Source organism: Drosophila bipectinata, chromosome 3R (genome assembly GCF_030179905.1).
Source record: "Drosophila bipectinata strain 14024-0381.07 chromosome 3R, DbipHiC1v2, whole genome shotgun sequence".
NCBI lineage: Eukaryota > Metazoa > Arthropoda > Insecta > Diptera > Drosophilidae > Drosophila > Drosophila bipectinata.
Window position 1 is genome coordinate 20,383,317 of NC_091739.1, and position 21,044 is coordinate 20,404,360.

A 21,044-nucleotide genomic window follows, 5' to 3' on the forward strand; every position below is an offset into this window, starting at 1 on the left:
TTTTTACAAAAAACAAATAAATAAAATGTGAACTGAAGCAATATTTTTGATAAACCTTGCACCCCAGTGTCTCAGTGTCCGCGGAATCCTGCCCGCAACTCGGATTGTTCAACCTGAGTCCTGGAAAATCGAAAGAGTCGCGAGATTAGAAATCGGTGCGAGAGTGTGTGTGGGTGTGTGTGAAAGGACATCGCGTCGCCATGTTAGACGTGTGTGTTGTCGCTGTCGGTGTCGCCGCCACGTTGCCTGTTCCCGGATGCTCCTTCGCTGGCCAGGACCAAGCCCCGAACCCGTCCCCAGTGGCTGGACAGGAGTCCTAAGATGGAGCTGAAGCCTGCTCCGTAGTTTCCCCCAAGAAGTGCCGAGAAAAACCCGCCAGCGGAGGACAGCCCCGTTAGACGTAGACGTTATCCTTTAACCTCCCGCCCCCCGTAGGAAAGCCCCTCCGGCCCCCCGGAAATTCCTCCAGTGCTTTAGTTTCCGCTCTTGCTCGCTCGCTGGCTCGCTTTCCTCTCTCTCCGTGTCTCTGCCGTGGCTTTCGAGTCTCTCGCGCTTTCACTCTCTCCGCACACTCTCTCTCGCGCGTGTGACATGTTTATGTTTTGGCCAACAGCGGCGCTCTCAGTTGCCAATTTTGACAGCCCGAGCTGTCAGTGCACAGTGGACACAATCGCGAAAACGGCGCGCAAAACCAGCATGTGATGCAGGACACTTCTGACTTAATGGTTCCTAGTTGATACTGAAACTGATACAAAAGGATAACGTGGCTGATAACGCTGGACCACACTCTGTGGATTGGTAATTGATTGGTAAGCTATCAGGATAGTCCTAGCCATCTTAAGGTTACCCACTACTGACCATGCCAGCCGACCATTTTAAATCCATTATTAGAAATCCCAAGACACTCCATAATATGCAAATGCCTCCACATAACTAAACTGAATGCAAAATGCCAATTTCCAGCTGTTCTGACACACACAACCTATTCAATTAAAACTCTACTATAAGTATTAATTAAGAATGCAGGGTGACTGGGTAGCTCTGGACGAGGAATTCGTAAGCTAAACTAATTATTTTAATTTACTTTCTCTTCATGAAGCCATGCCGCCCTTGCCTCACAACTCCCTACATGGAACAGGCAGCAGTCCCAGTCCCAGTCCCAACTATGGGCTGCTGTCCTTCATCCTGCTAAATCGCATTACAAGCCTGTCATGCGAACTGTCAACCGGGGAGCGTCCGTTGTTTGTAGTTTCACTTTTATTGCGGTGGCACATCGGATCGCCGCATTGTCCGGCATCGGTGGCTTTGACTTTAGCCGCTGTGGAGCCTTTCAAAGGACCTCTGGTGGCATGTCGCCAAAATATCTGTAAATGGGCATGCAACTCAGTTGCAGTTGCTTCTGTTTAGGCACCAGGGGCTCCCGTGCCCGACCATTGTGTGGCCCATTTGTGTGGGGTAATCCATACGGACTAGTTTCCAGGTTTGGAAGACGCCATTTGCGGATGGAAAGCGTCTAAAATGGGGGTATCATTAGGGAGAAATGGCAAGTTAAGGTAGCGGCAAGATTTGTCGTTATCCGAAGCCTTGTTACCAAAAATAAAAAGCCATCTTGGCTTAAATCAAATCATGATGAGAGACCAGCCTCGCAGCGAACTCTGGCCGGGCAATCATCCCATAAAGGAGTCTCTTGGAGTCACAATTGTCTCGTTTACAAATTGCTTGTCGTCCTGAGAGGAGGAGCTCATTTTCATAAATGCAACTACGGTGGCGACACCCGCTGTTGGTTGCCGTTGCTGCACGTGGCATGCAACATTCTCAGGTCCCCGATCCGTGGCCATTATCCAGAGATACTATTGCTCCGCCCGCTGACCCACCTCTGGTGCGCTGGCAGCGTCTGTCACTGAATATTCCCAAAGGTGCAAACAAAGTGATTATACTTGGCTATTGTTCCGACTGGGAGAGGAGGGCAGGGAACCAAGAGCTGGGAGCTGGCATCTGAGAACTGGGAGTTCTGCGTGCCGGTTTATTAATTGAAACGTTAGTGCGGCCAAAACAGCAGCAGAGTGGCCCTAAATAATAGATTTGTATCGAGAATTGCGGCCAAGCAGCATGGCCCAGGATACATGGGAGTCAGATATTTGATGCTCATTAAGTTAAGTGGTTTTAGTTTGTTCCCCTGCCCAACTCCTTGCAATTTATGGTCCAAGTGGTTACTATTTGGACTGGAAACGTAAAATTAAAGTTCCAGTTAAGCACCCAAGGGAAAAACGTTGGAAATACTTTTGGAGTATCACCGACTCCATCGGCTCACCAAAGAGGTTTTCCCGAAGATGAATCGCCGCTCGTTTGTTTTGGATTCTTCTGGCTCGCAGTGGGTCGAACCGATTCGGGGACACCGGGCATTATGGCCAGAGATTCGTGACTTTTGTGGCCTTTGTTTCCGGAGATCCCAATGGATCTTTCTTCTTGGCTTTGTGTATAAGGTGCACATTAGTAGTAATTTTTAATGGTTTACTTTTCGGTTTCTGTTCGCGGAGGCTCTGAACGGTTTTTTATTTAAATTTGTTTGTCTTCTTTGAGATTTTAGTGGTTTATTATTTAAATGAGTCTCCGGCTAGCTCTTCGGCTTGGGTCTTGTGTCTTTTGTCCGCCCGGAGCCTCAGATTGTTCGTTGTTCGAATTTAATCAATTTGATTTATTCCCCGCTTTCATATTGTGTTGAAAATATTGTTCAAACGCATTGTCTCCTCCGCCTATATAACCCATATCGCATGGCATTCTACACATGTCTTTCTTCTTCCAGGGGGCACAGATTACCCCGGGGAGACTTCGGGGGTGAGCATTAACATAAGCATCTGAGGGCTTAGTTTTTTCTAGTCAAAGGCCTTTTAGTTCTCGGAGGAGATTTCATTTCTTCGGCCAAGATTTATGGCTGTTGGATCTCTGATCTTCTTCGGTGCCAACACAAAAATACTCAACGGCAACTAGAGCTCTACCGCAGGTATTTCAATATCTTAAAGTCACTTGATGAGGAAATTAAGCAGAAATAAACGGGAACTCTAATATCAACTTGAACAGCCTCATATATGTAGAGGCTCTTGACCAATTCACGCTTATCAGTGGCAACTTACAAACCCGACCAGCTACCACAAAACACGGCACCACCACCACCACTCCCACCTTGGGAGCCAACTGGCAAGTTATCTTTATGGCCAGAATGCAATCGTTAAGCCAGAAATGCAAACAGAGAAGCGTCCTGACCACACCCCAGAGTCCCGGAGTCAACCCACTTTGGCTGATGAGAAATTACATTTGAACTGCGAGCAGCAGATGCCAATCTTATTAATGTTGTTAGTAGTTTCGGGCCATGCCAATGCCTTGTCGACTAGCCAACATTTTTGCATGCAACACAAGAAAACAAGCAAGGCTATCTTCGGCCAACACCGAGGCTTGAATACCCTTGCCTATTCAAAAGCCACATTGTTTCGAAGAGCATGGCTCAAAAGGAGAATTTTGAAATGAGTCAACAGCGATGTCCATATCTTCCCTAATTTCCTCCGATCCTCAAGCGGAATACCTTAAACGATTTCTAGATCGATTATCTATAATTCTACATTAAAATCTAGAAGCGAAATATTTTTCAGATTTTTTGTCCAATTTTCCTGAAGGGATCCCTTGAAAACGCCATATTCCCCTGTACGGAACACAGCGATGTCTATATCTTCCCTAATTTCCCTCCGATCCTCAAGCGGAATACCTTAAACGATTTCTAGATCGATTCTCTACTATTCTGCATCAAAATATAGAAGCGAAATATTTTTCAGATTTTTTGTCCAATTTTCCTGAAGGGATCCCTTGAAAACGCCATATTCCCCTGTACGGACCACAGCGATGTCTATATCTTCCCTAATTTTTATCCGATCCTCAAGCGGAATACCTTACACGATTTCTAGATCGATTCTCTATAATTCTACATTAAAATCTGGAAGCGAAATATTTTTCAGATTTTTTGTCCAATTTTCCTGAAGAGATCCCTTAAAAATGCCACATTCCCCCATATGCCCCACAACGATGTCCATATCTTTCCTAATTTTAATCCGATTCTCAAGCGGAATACCTTAAACGATTTCTAGATCGATTATCTATAATTCTACATTAAAATATAGAAGCGAATTATTTTTCAGATTTTTTGTCCAATTTTCCTGAAGGGATCCCTTGAAAACGCCATATTCCCCTGTATGGACCACAGCGATGTCTATATCTTCCCTAATTTTTATCCGATCCTCAAGCGGAATACCTTACACGATTTCTAGATCGATTCTCTATAATTCTACATTAAAATCTGGAAGCGAAATATTTTTCAGATTTTTTGTCCAATTTTCCTGAAGAGATCCCTTAAAAACGGCACATTCCCCCATATGGCCCACAGCGATGTCCATATCTTCCATAATTTTTATCCGATCCTCAAGCGGAATACCTTAAACGATTTCTAGATCGATTCTCTACTATTCTGCATCAAAATATAGAAGCGAAATATTTTTCAGATTTTTTGTCCAATTTTCCTGAAGGGATCCCTTGAAAACGCCATATTCCCCTGTACGGACCACAGCGATGTCTATATCTTCCCTAATTTTTATCCGATCCTCAAGCGGAATACCTTACACGATTTCTAGATCGATTATCTATAATTCTGCATCAAAATCTAGAAGCGAAATATTTTTCAGATTTTTTGTCCATTTTTCCTGAAGGGATCCCTTGAAAACACCATATTCCCCCATATGGCCATAATTTTTTGGAAATATTTTTCAATTTTTGTCTGTTTCCCCCTAGTAAAGTGGCAAAGAGCTTCCTGTAGTAATTGATATACCCTTTATAAGGGTATGAAAAGGAACTGGAAAGCAACTACGGCAGAGGCTGCGGAGGCTCCCCCTGACCTGGTCGAAATGTATCAAATTTCAATGCACAATCATCACAATCAAAAATAAAAATTCTGAAATCAACTGTTGGACCTGGTGGGATTTGTTGGATTTGGCTTCGCGGTTGAGGTTCCGGCTGGGGAGGGGGAGCCGGCAGTTGGAGCCTCACACTTGGCATTTGCTGGCTGGTGCAGCTTGTTGTTGGTAATATAAGATACGAAATCAAAAATACATCATTGCCAACAAGCACAGGCTGAAGAGGCAACAGCCTCAGATTTCGAGGGGCTCCCGGCACTGAAAGAATTTCTTATAAAGTCTCCAAATGGATATTCGAGCAAGAACTGGCTCAGCGACTGGAACTGGCTTTTTTTTTCTCGGTGGAGTTTAAAGTCCAGCTTAAGCAGCTCCATCTGCATTCCCAATGTCCCAGTCCCAGAGTCCCCATGTCCGAGTGTCCAGTGCCAGTTTTCAGTTTTCAGAGTTGCAAGCCTCGCTGATTGTATGCATGTTTCGCTTTTCTTTTCGCCGCGCGCTAAATGAAGTAAGCAAACGTTGATTACATGGCCTCAAGTGTGCGCCTCCAAGAGAGGATGGCGGATGGTGGATGGTGGACGGTGGACTGCGGATGGCGGTTTGGCGATTCCGATTGGGGATCGAGGCTGGGAGGATCGGTGGGCATCGGCGGAGCGCTGTCCTCGTCGAGTCGTTTTTAATGATGACTTCAAATGAGACGCTGTTTATTCGTTTTTCATGCAGATACAGCCAATCTGGCCAGTTTGGCCAAAAGGCCGGCCATAATAGACTTGATTTTTGTCTGATTAAACGAATGTTTGTGTAGGCCCCTCGCCTGCCCCCTCCTGCCCACCACGCACCAGTGCCGGGCGCGTGTGTTAATTTTTAATTAGAGTTGTACTGTTATTTGTTGTTGCTGCTGCTGTCTGCCAGGCTGATCAGCCTCAAAAGGGTTAAGAATGCAATTGACTTGGCTTGCCCTCTTGACTTCACACGGCCGCCACAAATTTGCGAATGCGGCGCGACACGAGTCGCTTTTCAGATACACTCAACGAAAAGTGTATAGTCCTCTGAGCGGAGAAAAGTCTGGCATCTGGCAGAACCAGGAACGCTTGTCCTTATATTCCGAGTGTTGTTGGCCTTTCGGGGCCACAGGGACAACTTCGACAACCATATAGGGTGGGGTCAACAACTGGCAACTGGCACTGCAGGACAACCTCCTCTTTACAACTAACATGTTCTTAATTACAGCGAACCGCCGAAGGTGAGCCCAGGTGAGCTGGGGGTTAGGCCAGCAATCGCCTTCGGTCCGGCTTTGATCTGGAAGACACTTCCAGACACTCTCTATATGCCGTACTCCGAGTATTATTGTTATTGGTCAGCTCTCGGCCGTGATATGCAAATAAATAAACAACCCAGCACTAGAGAGGGCTGGGGGCCTGGGGAGCCTGGGGAGCGGGAAAATTGACAGGCTCATAAACTCATGGGCTCGCGCCTCAAACAGAAACTCAATCTGCTAGATACAAATGAAAACGCAATCATATTTTATGCATGAGCCTGACAAAAACAAACAAGAGGAAATCAGCGCGAAAAACATGCGAAATACAATAAAGTGAATTGAGGCTCTGCAGCAGTCGGGGCTCACATGTGGCCACTGGCCAGTCCAGGAGATGGCGATGGAGATGGAGCATTGTGGATGGCGGATTGGATTGGATTGGTGGTCGCAGATGTTTTGGCCGGTTCGGTCGGAGAGGGTGTCTCAGGCCCGAGCAGTGGGCATTAATCACAATTACCAGCTGATGTCATAATGTGACTTCCAGGAGGCGCAATCCATGATTAGAATGGCAAATTCCTGATGAATTATATGCATATTAGCTTCTCAGAGACCCCCACAATCGAGAATAGTTTCATGTTTTTATGCAACTATCTAGAATCGAGGTACACCTATTCTTGAAGCACCCTACTGGCTGGTGGAGACTCCGACGAAGACAACGGCGAAGGTGTTAAGTTATGGCACAGTCTGCAGCCACACAGCTGGGCATCCAATTTGGCCCACCGCAGGCCGCTGGCAGCCCCTCCACTGGCCGCCCCCGCCTCCTGGCTGGCAGAAATTAAGCATCAGCATCACATTTCGCATTTGCCATTTGGCGTGTGTGTGTGTGTTTGAGGGCATTCCAATGGCTCTGGGTGGTTTCTCCTTTGTCACTCGATGCACAGAGAGAAATATAAGGTCCTACCTGATTCTCCTCTGAAATAGACTGCCACTGACTTCTCTCAGTGTGGCCAGCCGGGGCAGCAGGGGCGTAAGCCTTGTTTTGGCCAACGAGCGCGCTACGCGGTTTGATTTATGGCCCATTGTCAAATTATCCTTGATAAGTCATTAATATATTTTGTTTGCTCTTCAGCCAGAGTGGCTCGCAGGCCCGAGTGGCATTTGACTTTCGGAGAGTCGTCCGACCACGAGAAAAACACTTTCGTTTGTTCCATTCACATGACCATAAAACTGCGCCTAACCAGCAGCTCCCGCTCCCGGGAGTAATTTATGTCTTTACAAGCTCGCCCGAATGCCCCAGTGAAGTGGCAAGTTCACACTCTCCGAGGAGCAGTAAAACGTAATTGTGCGGCCACACATCCCAGAGTACAGAAACAGTAACATCATCATAAAAACCAATTCACAAATCATAAATATAAATGAATTCGTGATCGCCGGCCGATCTCATTTCGCATACAATAAACCAATCTGATTTTCGTATCATAAACTGGGAATGAACTCTGCTAGCCACCAAGCTGCGATCGGCTCTGGCTCAGGCTCTGGCTCTGTGCCAGCCGTAAATCTTCCCCGGCCCGGCTCCGAGGCCTATCAGCATCTCCACAATATCGGAGAGAGAGACGCAGCTATCTCAGGGGTCCAGTGTTTGCGCATGCGCACGCGTTCGAGCTCGCTGATAGATTTATGGCGCCAAATAAAATGCCCCGAGACATCGAGCCAAATCACCCAGACCCTGGCTCAGGCCTGGCTCTGTGGTTTCGGATTTTATTTTTTTATTATTTGGCTGGAAAACAGCAACACCGGGGGAGAGGGGATGCCCGCTGCAGGGGCACCTGGTTAATCAAATAGTAAATGCGAAAAGAGTGCAGTAAACACGATAATTGACTCTATGGGTCTATAAAGCGGGCATATTAGTTCTGAGATCAGGGACTGCAAGACCTGACATCAGGGTCAGTAAGAAATGGTTCTTCTAAACTTCCAAACATACAATTTCCATAATCTCCTGCAGTATCTTTTCATAGTATACTTCAGAGTATGATGTCTGCGAAGAATTCATTAGCTAGTCACACTCTTACTGGATAACCGACACGCCCCAATCGAATCTAATCTCCCGGCAGATGCATCGCAGGCACGCAATTTGCAAATCGCCTTCATGGTCGCGCCGTAATAATTCGTCCGATACGATAATTAGTCGCAATGCGATTATAAAGCATTTCCCAGACCAGGCCCCGAGCCAGGCCCGGTCAGCGAGTCTCCAGACTCCAAGAGGACACTGCGCATGAGTAACGCGCCACAGACCAAGATTTATGGGCTGACGCTCTGGGAGGACTGGGAGTGGGCCCGCCAACTGGGAGAGTTCACTCGAAATAATTAGGAAGGTACTACAAGAACTAGTAACTAATTTATTTTCAAAGCTAGGCAACGGAAAGGAGGAATCAGATCCCCATCAGAGGTGCTGATATTATTATCTATCATCTATGGAGGTGGAATTTCTTTCAGTGCCCTTGAGACTGGGTCCTCCGACAGATCTTACCGCTCGGCGCGTTGCTCTAGGCCTGAGCGCTGGCCCTCGTAATTTATGCGCCCGAACCGTTGACATAATTGCAAGGCAGGCCCCTCCCCCCGGGGCACCTCCCGCCCCCCACAAGCAGGCCAATTGATTGAAAACTTGCAGCAAAGTCAACAGAGTTTTCGGAGCGACATGCAACGAACAATTTTATGAAAAATAATTACACCTTTGTACTTTGTCAATCAAACCGAACACGGCTCACACACACGCACTGGGGCAGGCTGGCTGGGACACCGATTGGGGCACACACTCTGCCACAGACAGAGACAGAGACAGCCGGCAGACAACATGTTGAAAAATCGCTACAACATTTCACTGAGTCAACACAAATGGGCCAGGCTAACTGACTGCGACTGTAAATCTCATTTGAGCCTTTACTGACATGTCGCAGGATTAAGTTGTCAATCGGTTGCCTGCCTCGTCCCCGTCCTCCCCCCTGACTGACTGACTGTGCCCCACTCGAGCACTCGGGTCGAGTGCAAAAATATTGAAATTATGCTGGCTTAGTTGCAATCTCACTACAATGATCGCATTTTGATGGATTCCCGTGATTTACGATCGCGCTCCTCGGAGGGGCAGCGGCAACAATTAACGAGCCTCGTCCCAGTCGCTCAGGTGTTGCAGGAGTCTGAGCTCCTTCCACCTGCCAATAAAGATAATTTATGTACATCCCGGAGTGCGATGTGCGATGTGTGATGGGTGTGTGTGGCTGGTTAGCCGATTGTTGGATTGCTGATTGGCGGTCTTGCGATGTCGGTTTTCGGTTCTGGCCGCCTGATTAGTCCCGGCCGGCTGTCCGTGGCTATAAGTCAATTAGTCGGGTCTCTGGGCCGATAAGATTGGCCAATAAGACGCAATTGATTTCGACTCAAGGCATAGCTTTTGAGGAGGTTCGACTATAGGAAGGTTAATAACGCTGCCGAAACTCAAATTAAAACTTTTTCCAATTCCAACCTCAGAGAACCGTTTTGTTGGCCTATTTGTACCTCACCAATATCCATAAACATAATTGCGCACGCGAGGCCATAAAATCGACCAGCCGGGGCGCTGCGGCAAGGGCCGTCACAGTTTTCGCATATCACGACAATGATGCAAGCTGTCAACTTCCCGCGGTGTTCATAAAAGTCTTGTTTTGTTTGATTGCGCCTGTCCCACAGCCCACCTCCCACTCCCATGCCACACACCCACTCGCAGTCACAGCCACTCCGGGTGTGGGTGGGAGGCAGTGCATTTGCATTGTTATCGCACAGATACGGGTGCCATTCGGTGGAAAGTTCGTCAATCCATTCGCAGATTCCCTCTCTAGTGGGGCGAATATCTATCAGCCGTGCATTCCTGTTGCATATTTGCGTTGCAGCAGCGGCACTTATCACTTCATTGCAGTTTTATGATGCGTCAAAATTGATGCTTAACGGTTTTTCGCGTTCTCGCCGCATTTAGAGTCTGTCAGAGCCTGTCTGTATCTGTATCTGTATCTGTGTGAATGATTCTGTGGGCCAGTGTGGGTTTGGGGTAGGGTCATGTCAATGAATTTTATTTTGATGTTGATTTGGGGGCAGCGAGTGTGGAGAGCAACTGTTGCACTTTCAAAAAAGCGAAGAACTAAAGGATGTATCTTTAGGATAGTATAGGATAGGCTCATCTAAAGTTCTCTCTAATACGATCTTGTATCAATTACATAGATGTATCACGCATATCTTTAGGATATAAAATCTTTATCTGATAGAATAGGTTTTACGACCGCCAGACTGAATAAAACAATCAAGTGGGGGAGTGCGACGACGGCAGGTCCCATTCCAGTCGCAGTTACTCCTCGATTGACTTTATTACCCGGTTTTAGGTGATTTTTATGATCTAACAACAATTTGGGGAAATTTTACGACAATATCGACAATATTTCGAAGCCAAACAACTCTGTTTCGGCTGCCATCACTGTCGCTTTTATTTTCCGCCATTCAGTAGAACTTTTACGATTATTTAATTGAATCGTGGACCCTGTGCTGTGTGCATTTTTGTGTTTTGATTTAACTATTCGGTCCGATTCGGTTTGGGTTGGGGAACGAGCTGGCAAATGGCCGGAAAAATATGGTTACGATCGGACAGGCATTAAATATTTACATCGACAACTCGTAAAGGCGCGCATTAACTTTTAAATTTCGGAATAAAAAGTTAAGTTACCCCATAATGCTATGTTATGAGTAGGAATTAAAATGTTCCTGGGATTGAGGAGTTGAGGCACCGAGGGATTAGGGATTGAGTCACACTCTGTGGGATCAGATCTTGTTATACACTCCCAAGATCGACAGCTGAAAGTAAAACTGTACAATCCGCACAAATGCCGAGCATGTGGCCGGGCGAGCAAGGACCTCGAAGGACGAAGGACAGAAATTACTCAAACAAAATGGTCGTAAATCGAGACTTTGACTTCTTGTCGTCAAAGTAGGCTGGAATGAAAGGAAACCACCACCGAGCCGAGGTGTTCAGGTAGACGCGCCTGCAACGTTTCCCCGAAATGCCCGGCCAGAGGGCCTTCTGGCTTCGGGGAACTAGAGAGAAACACTTACCAGTTACCAGTCGTCCCTTTCCTCGAGGCAACTTCGTTCTGGATTATGGGGCGCAACCAGAAATTGAAACAAAACAATCAGCGAGGCGCAACAAGGATGCGTTGTTAATTTCATTTACCCTGAAAGGCACTTTCCCTTTCACCGGAGATGCTGTCTGGAGGAATGCCAGCCCCTATGTTTCTACAGGAATCTTTATCGTTCTTTATCGACAAGTAAGAGGACACCTTGCTGAGTGAGCTCCGGTCCAGAGATGGCCTTGGATTTCCCAAAGCTCTCGTTGGGCCTGTAAACTTCATTACCCCCCCTATGCTTAATTAAAGATCTCTTCTATTGGCAATACTTTACGATTTTGTCAAGTGCATCACAACATCCTTTTGAGAAAACCACTGCCTGAATTTAACGACCTCAGGGGCCATGTGGTTCTCCTCCCGGGCGGATGGATGGATCGCGCGATTTAACACGTAATAGTTTATTTCGCTAATAGAAGGCCAATCATAAAAGCCTTTTATTTGCAAGTTTAGTGCCTTGTGGCGGGGCCTGTATCAGTATCAGTATCTTAGCATCAAATTAAACGATCTACACGCGGTCACCCCGAATCCCCAGACCCCCAGGTTTACGATTCCACAATGATCATAAAAATAAGATTCTTCCTGCCGGCCTGCCGTCCTGCCTCCTCCCGGGCGCGGGACAAGTTCTGCTTTTATGCGTTTCCTTTCAGCCTGGTTAGCCTTAACAGTAGTTTTGGTTGGACATTTAGATTGCTGGCTAATGTTATGGCCAGTCCGATCGCAGATAATCGAAGCTGACTCACTGATTGGAGCGCACAGTGGTTGCTCCCATAGGCCAAAAATAAAAAAATTGATAACGACAAAAATAATCGAAAAGTAAACAAATCGCCTCTAAAATGTCCAAGCTTCTTCATGACAAACCAGATTTGTCTAAAAATCTAACTGGATTTTCTAAAAAATGATTTGAAGATGCTCATTTGTAAAGCGCGGCTGCGCGCATCACGAATATTTCACAACTATACCGCACTTTGAAGTGGTCAGATCATTATTTACGTGTTCAAATTCAAATTATTTGTAATGGATTTTGAAGTTGAAGGTATTTTCTATAAAATGAGATATAATTTGATATATAAATAATAATTATTGTTATTATTATATTACTATGAACTAATGCATGTTTTTTTCCTATATTTTGAACGTATTTTTCATGTTTAGCTGAAGTTTTAGTAGTGATCCCACAAAATTCTACAACTCGTTTATATACCAATGTATTTGTCGGTCTCCAAGGGTAACAAATGTGCAAAAATTTTTTGCCAAAATTTGCCTATGTGTCTAATATCGTAAAAATACTAACACCATCTTAACATGAAAGTTGGGTAATTTCCGTTTTTTCAGTGATATGGCAGCTATAGGATATAGTCGGCTGATCCTTATGAAATTTGGCATGTTGAATTATTTTCCCAAAAATAGCATTCGTACCAAATCAGAATTCTCTAGCTTTAAAAACACCGAAGTTATATCATTTCCGATCAATCAGTTATATGGCAGCTATAAGATATAGTCGGCTGATCCTTATGAAATTTGGTAGGTCGTGTTATTTTGTCAAATATAGCATTCTTACAAAAATTGAACTCTCTAACTGTAAAAACATCCACGTTATAGCATTTTCGATCAATCAGTTATATGGCAACTATATGATATAGTTGCCCGATCTGGCTGATTTTAATATATTATTTTAGAATAAAAATATAAATATTTTGTGCCAAGTTTCCAGTCCCTACCTGAACTAGAAGTATTTTTGGCCGCTCTCTTCATACAAGCCGGACCACTGTGGAGCGGAGTGTGAGAAGCAATACGATCAATCATCGCAATTCCGAGCGAATCTTTATCTGTAACTAAGGAATCCCAGTTCCCAAGCAACTACTTTGAAATCTTCCCACAGTAGCCAAAAATCTGCTTCAGGCAGGTCACCTGTTGGCTGCCCTCTGCCCTTTGCGAAGTAAGAGGCGCCTTTACGCGGGTGGGGTAACCGAATCGCCCCCAACAATGAACTCGATTCAGGCAGAGTCTGCCACCCAGCGATCGAGGTTGTCTTTATACATATATCTCCATACACGGACCTCATGTGTAATATCAGTGATTGAGCGATCAGTTAAATGCTTCTTTCTATTTTATTTTATTACTTACCGGAGGGAGCGAATGATTGAGTGGATTTTGTGGGGCGACCTGCATGTTCCAATGCCACTCTCCTCGAAAGGTATTCCCATGATTATTTGTGGGGCTGCGGTGGAAAAAAGATAAAATAGGTACGCTGCAGGTTGGCATTGTAAGACAATCTATAGGAGTTTTTAATATATACATTGTGTACCTTTATACCCATGGCAAGCACTGTACCATCTAGACTGCGTAACGAGACATTAACTGGCATTAGGCAGTGTCAAAAAAAGCATTTTCCTTTGCGATAGAATGTTTGTCTGGCCTCTGGCTTGCTTCCCAGTGGCAGCTTGACGTGTCCGCCTGGCCCACTGTACTCAATCTGGAGGGGGCTCAAGTGGCTTAATTACAAAATACCTGTCGCCCCCGCCCCCAGCTCCCTCCGAGGAGAAGCCCATCAATTAGGGAGCACTTTCGGGGAGCTGTCAGTTGTTTTTTTTTGGCCACGTGGCCAAGGATGCGCTCCAAACAGACAGACCTCGGACTAAGACTACAAACTAGGTAACCCCTGCCCACGAAATGGCCGATAAGTTGCCCAACTTTAAGCGGAATACTTGTCACTTTTGACAGGTTCGTTAATGCGGCACCTCGTTGCAGGTTGCTGGTTGCAGGTTGCAGGCCTGTACACCATCCACGGCCTGGAGTAGGTGTGAAATGCCCAATTAACCAAATATTTACGAGCCAGAAGGTCCTTGGAGAAGGAGGACCCGCTCACAAGGCCAGCTCACAATAAATTACCCATTCGATTTCTAGTTCTCGAAAAGGTAGAAATCTCGCGATGTTTCAGTTCCGCTCGTAAAACAACTTTCCCATTGTTTTGGGCCACTCACCACTTTACGACTTTCCCGGCCAGTGGGAAATGGTCAACGAAAACGGCCCCGGAGGAATCACGGCCCGAAATATCAATAAAAGGAGCAACAATTGAATTTACACCAAACTTTGTGACGGCTTGTAAGCCAGAAGGTAGGGGGCTCCATACATAGGTCTCTGGGAGACACTTTGGACGTTTTTACGACGAGCGAAAAGGTCGGCAGAGGGTTAAGGAGGCCAGAGGGCTGTGGCTGTCTCCGCGCACCTCCGGCCGTCATAATTTTCTATTTATCGAGTAATTTGTAGCGCAATTTGTTGCTCGTAAAGTTCTCGAGTGAAAATATCGTCATCATTGTCGTCATCATTATCGTCGCATCGCACACGGCGGCCCTCGCCCATATAAAACTCGTAAAATGTGAAAGTTGTCTCTGTGTGTGCGTGTAAACATCACGAATTGACAGAACAAACTGTTTTCTGGCGCAGTTCATTCAATTTATAGACTTCTGGTGCCCCCGGCCTCATGGTGGCACTAAGTGTCCATTTCGTAGTCGTAAAAACTTTTTGTTGAGGTTCGACTATCCCGCAAGAGATGGAAAATGTTTCGGTTCGATGGGTCTTAACTTTTAGATTACATATTGAAAGGAATCACTGCATCAAGGACTTGCCACCCATGATTGTAGTACTCTTCCATACAAGTACACTCCAGAGCTATTATCTTCCAGTACCAGACGTTTTTTAGAAGCAGAGGCATCTAGAGAGGGAGTCTGCTGGAGTTTGTCCAGTGGAATGTCATGGAAAATCAAGCCGAAATCTCTATTAGGGTTTAAGGATCTATTTGAAAATGCAAATAAAAAAAATTAAAGCTACAAGCTTTTATAGTTTAGGAAGTCATAAGAAAGGATCAAAGATATAAAAGAAATCCGGATAATAACCATTACTTCCATAGATACTTTGCTGGAAACGCTGCACCTTTTTCTACTGTCCAGATGCTATTTATCCATATTTTGATATTTATCCACTTTTAACTAATATTTAGTTAAACAGTTTCTTAAGTTAAAAAAAAACTTGGGAAATTATAAGTATGTAGATGTCTGTCGTATTCCCCCATATACCCTCATTCTAAAATCCTATCCAAGCAACTATTAACGGGAAAGCATAGATGGCGCTCTGTTTTTGGTTTTTCATTCGAATTCTAGCTCAGTTAGAGATTTGTAAACAAATATAAAAAATAAATATGTATACTTTCTGTCATTTGTTTACCATTAAAAATACCTAACTTTGTTAGAAATATGAGGTAAACATGTCTATTAAATAATGATTTAGACTTTAAATAATGATTTAGACTCAGTTAGTTATGTTATTTTATATATAAATTTGTTAGTTTTATTATGTGCTTATTATTTAACTCTTAATTATTAAATAAAATATAAAACCATAAACAGTGGTAGAAAAAGGACATGCTTGTGAACTCATGAAGAGAAGGTAGATTCCCTTCGATGGGTGTACAAACAGATAAGATGGGGAATAAAGATATCCCGGGCAAAGTTATGGAGTATTTAGATTAAGGAATTAAAAATACTAAATAAAAAAACTATTTTGATTGCCAATAAAAATATCGCAAGGTAGAGCCGAAAGCCGGGCACTTTTTGTGGCTGAAATGGCCCCGAAATGGCAGGGAAAATTGTTTTTCGCTCGATTGCTCAGCGAACAGAAACGAGGCAGTTTTCCGATTTTTTCTTGGCGGAATGCGGCGGACTGCCCGCACCCAGGGCGTATACGCAATCGGGGAGATCGAAACAATTCTTTCGCAGGCACATCGCCCATCCATCATCCCACCCAGACACCCACACACCCATACACCCACACACCCATACATCCACACACACACTAGGACTGGCGGGTGCAGACACACAAAGGTATTTTGCAAATTTGCGCTCAATTAATTGCAAATAATTCATTTGTTGTTTGCCGGGCGGCCCGGCTGGAGCCAGAGCTGGAGAGATGGCTGCCTCGGTGGGGTATTTTATGGCATTTTGATTTGATTTTTGTCAAGCGGCTGCGGGTTTCTTTCCCCTCCGCCCGTCGCCACCCCCCCTTTCCGTCCCAGCAGCTTCTGGGCTTTTGATTTATAGCCGACCTTGTTATGTGCAGGCGCATTAGCGCTATATCCATTTCACTTTCCATAATGGTGGCGACCACCCCTCGGCGCGCAGCACCCAGGCGAGAGCGGGACGACAAGACATTTTCTTTTTCACGCGGCTGTAAGGTGAGCTGGGGAAAGAGCGCCAGTGCATGCGCTCTTTCCAGCTCGCAGCTTTCCCCTCCCGTTTTATGGCAGCTCCAGAGTGCATTGCGAAAGAGGGGAAGCTCGAAGGAGAGCTTGGGTCGCATTCGATCGCCATTAAGCGGAGTTTATGGCTTTCGATTAAAACCCAGAAAACACGTCATCAAAACTCGTAATTTCTTTTCTTAATCGCCATAAATAAATTCCCATTAATTCCCATAAATACAGTTACAAGCCCGAGTTCGAAATCGAATCCCAATTATCCTCCCAATAGAGTTGGTTATTATTTCGAGGTTTAAAGTTTAAAAAAAATTCTTAAAATAACAGCGGAAAGGGTGTCTCACACTTTTGTATATTTTTTGTTTCAGTTTCAGACAATTAAATTTAATTTGACGCAAATGCCAATATTCAGAATGCAATAATTCTGCGAAATTCAGCAAAAAGCCCGACTCCTGACTTCTGACTCTTCCAGAGCCCCCTCCGCTCTGCTTGTTTTTTTTGTGATTTTATTTTTAAAATCAATTTAAAATTTGTTTCGTTCGGCTTTAATCTCTGCGGTTTTTCGGTGTTGTCGTTTTTTTTTCTGTTTTTATGCAAATCGCTGTTATATATTATTTTGGCCAGCTTAGTCAGCCGGTTTGGCAGCATTTCCTTGCTGTTTTGTATTTTATGGCGCTTTGGCGAGATTTAAGAGCCCGCTGTTCTCCAATCGAGCCACCCGCGGAATGTAAACCGAAAACGCTTATCAGAAAGGTCACCATGAGGTCACCTTTGTTATTTGTGAGGAAGTGGCTTAGTTTTGCTTCAAAGATTGGTCTTATTTTAGTGCAAGCAGGTGACTTAATTCGGAAGATTCTTCCAAGAGACTTGACCGAAAATTCCCTCTGATTTTATCTGACCTTGAGCCCCAAACAGCAATTGTGCAGCTTCTGCAGCGGCTGGAACAGATTGCATTTTTGGCCAAAAAGTTTTAACAAGCCCCAGGGCCTGGAGCTCGGGGACTCTGGCCCGAAAGTCCGCAAACTGTGGCCTAAAGGATCAGACAACGTAGGGAGGGGCCAGCCCGGAGGAGTAATTGGTTTCGTTGGCTTATCGAAGGAGGGAGCGGAGCAGCGTTTAATTAGAGTTTCTTGTTTATTTATTTATTTTCTGGTCGGCCAGGATGGCTTCTCCTCTGGAGTGCTGACCATTAATAATTTCATTGGGAAGAGGCTGTTTCTGTGTGCTCTCCTGTTGTTGTTTTAACAGCTTCCGTTCCACCCACACCCACCCACTACCTGACCAAAAATTGAGGAAAGAAAACAGTGCCCTTCGTGGAAATTCTATTTCGGAAAACTAGCTGGAACTGCTCTTTAAATTTTTGTCAAAAGCATTGAATAATTTATACTCTTGGCAAGTTGGACTTTTTGGCACTTGCCGACTGCAGCCACGCCCCACTGAACTCTGACCACTCCCCCACCGCCCAACCCTGCCCAACCGCCCTTCCTGGGCCACTGCGATAATAATATTTGTTGTTTGGCTCTGGCGGAAGGAAGTCCAGCGGAGAAAACAACAAAAAGAAACCCGAAAATAGCGGAAATGCACAGAAATTTATTTATTCTGTGCGTTGTTGTTCTTGATTTTCCTGCCGGAATCTAGCTGGCTCCTCGAATAAGTTTCCTTTCGACCATATTTTCAGAGACATATTCCGAAAGATATTGTGGATTTTTATGACAAATAATATCCAGAATCGAAATAGTTACAGATAGTAGTCGTTAGTGTTGTTCTTCCCTCAAAGTCACTTGAAACTCCAGATGAAGTACCTCGCTCCTTAATTTAGTTATTAACGCGATGCGCCTTCTCCGCCTCTCGGGCCTAAGTAGTTTTCATTGGAAAACGATTTCCTCCATCTGCGTAAAAGTGATTTTCACTTCATTCCCGTTCCCCTTACTGCCCCGACAGCCCTCTTCTCGACGCACCCTTGACAGTTTCAAGTGGTTTTCCAAGGCAATCAATCAAACCCCGCTAGGAACTGGCTAGGAAAACATTTTCCAACAAATGTGCCAGAAAAGATCAGATCCAGAATCCAGTATCCAGAATCTAGAGTCCGGAGGGATGAGTCACTTGGGAGCTCGATGGGATTTCTGCTGTGGGGTGCTGGTGTGGAACACATGTGGTCACAAGCGGACACCACCTCCGACTGCGAGTGCCTCTTAATCCCCGACGCCTTCCGCTCATTTGCATTTCCTGGCATTTCAGGCCTTCCAGATCGAGACTAACTCTGACTTTCCTTCCTTTCTTTTCAGGTAAAGTATGATTGCAACATCGAGCAGGTAAGTGCGTTGGAAATCAAAACAGAAATTAACTTGGCGACAGGGTTTTCAAACAATAGAGTCCTGGATGCAGTGGGGAGGAGGTCCTCCTTCTGCGTCCTTGAGATTAGCGGGCGCCTAGGTGGGAGGCGGAAAGTGTGGGCCGCAGATTTGTTGACAGGCCGGCCGTCGGCTGTCACATGCAGGCCCAGCACAGCCCAAAGGACATCGTCCTGGATGACCCGGCACATTTGTTCATAGATTTTTCCTCTGGGTCAGTTAAGGAGCTCTGAGCGATGACGAGGAAAAATCGAAGGACCCGGGTCACTCCGGGGGTGTGAGTCCACGGATCAGGTCACAGGTAGATGGTCGGGCAAGTGTCCTAAGCCTTTTATGGGCCTCCTTAGAGCGTTGAAAGTCACAGAGATATAATGGTAAGCCCGGAGGAGATTCAAGGAAGCAATCGGCTGCGAACAGGTAACTATGCAGGTAAGGAGTTGGGTTCTCGGTTCGAAAATATTTCAGATACAAACTACAACTCTACTCCGGCTATAAATTACACTAAAATCGGTTAATAACAAAATTCAAAATATTAAAATGTAAATACAGTGTTTTTGAAATTTATGGTTAATTCAAAACGGCAAAACAGCTGTTGCCATAAAACACACTCTCTTGAATGAGTGGCAGCAGGCCATCCCGCTCTACCACACGCGGCGAATTCGGACAAAAACAAACCATTAAAAGTGCGGCGAAGAGCGCAGAGAGCCGGACAACGAGAGAGAGAGCGCAGCCTGCACTTGTCTGTCAAGATTATGGCGGTTTCACTTTGCTTTTATGTTTTTGTTTCTGTTTTCGTTTTGGTTCTGGCCCCATGGAGCATGGGGGCCAGGCAAAGAAGACGATGTTGAAGAAGAAGAAGCAACTCCTTCATGTGCCATTTTTTTGCTCCAACGTTTTGAGTGAGTGAGTGAGCGCAAGCGAGAGCGAGAGAGGAGTGAGTGAAATGGCGCCACATCAAGTTGATATCGTGTCGTCGTCTTCTTCATCTTTTGCTGTCCCCCCATTTGATAAATTGCGTTTATAAGAAAGAGATGAATTGTCATGCACACGACACTCGCACACACACACTCGCGTCTCTGGTGACGTCGACGGCGCTGCCCCAAATGTGTCAGTGTGTGTGTGAGGGGGAGCGTTAAATCATATTGGCTGCCCCAAAGGTGTCAGTGTGCTTGTGAGCTTTCTCGCAACCCCCCCTTGCCCGACCACCCAGACTCTCGTCTCCAATTGGAAGTTTCCAAATGCAATTTTCCTTGAGGTTTTCCCGAGTTTTCCTTTTTTTTTATTTTTGGAGGAGGAGGCCCCAGCCCACACTCCCCACCCCACCCCCTTTCTTGATTTGTTTCTTTTTTTACTAATTTAAATTTCATTTCAAAAGTTCTTAATAATAAATTAAATTCTTGGACCCGTCCTGAAATTCTTAAAATCCTTTAAGACTCTTCTTCAAAGTTTTCTTCTTCCTTGACCTCTGCCCCCCAAATTGGTTCCCACATCTAGCCCCACTTTGAGGCTAATTTATAGCACTTAATTGTTTCGATTTTATTTGATTTTCGATTCCCATAAATTACCCAAAGAAGCCCCACAAATTCGCAAATTTGCGAAAGCCTCGAAAAAAAGCCAAAACAAGACCGCAAATCAATCAAAGTCTCATAAATTTGTCAAAGTGTTGACAAGACACAGACTCCCCCGAAAAGCCACGCCCCCACCGCCCTAAGAATCCTTCAGATGAAATGGCAGCCAGATTAAGTGCAACATCATCTTTCTGACCAGGAAAACAGACAGAAGGGATATCCTTTTCCTTTTTGGCGAGCGCGTCGGAAAACAAACAAGGCTATTTTTCATTTTCCTAAAAACGGCGGCCAGCTCTCGTCCTCTCTCTGTCTCTCGCGCCCGCCCCCGCCCCTCTGTAATGGCAACTGCAGCGCCAAGCGCCAAAAATACCAACTGGTGAAAAATTGCCTGGGAATATGTGTTAACTGCTTTTTAAACTGCCACGAGGACGACGACACGACAGCAACAACAACAAAAAGGCGGTTTGGCCGCCATTCG

At 45.3% G+C, this 21,044-nt stretch overlaps 1 protein-coding gene across 1 annotated transcript in view; it reads left to right on the forward strand.

Moving 5' to 3' along the window:
• The first annotated feature begins 790 nt into the window (after positions 1-790).
• The window catches only part of hth (Meis homeobox homothorax), a 112,043-nt gene continuing 91,789 nt past the window's right edge, over positions 791-21,044 (forward strand). The window contains exon 1 of the mRNA XM_017244047.3: positions 791-809. The gene's annotated coding sequence lies outside the window, so the exon portion shown is untranslated. The remainder of the gene's footprint in view (positions 810-21,044) is intronic.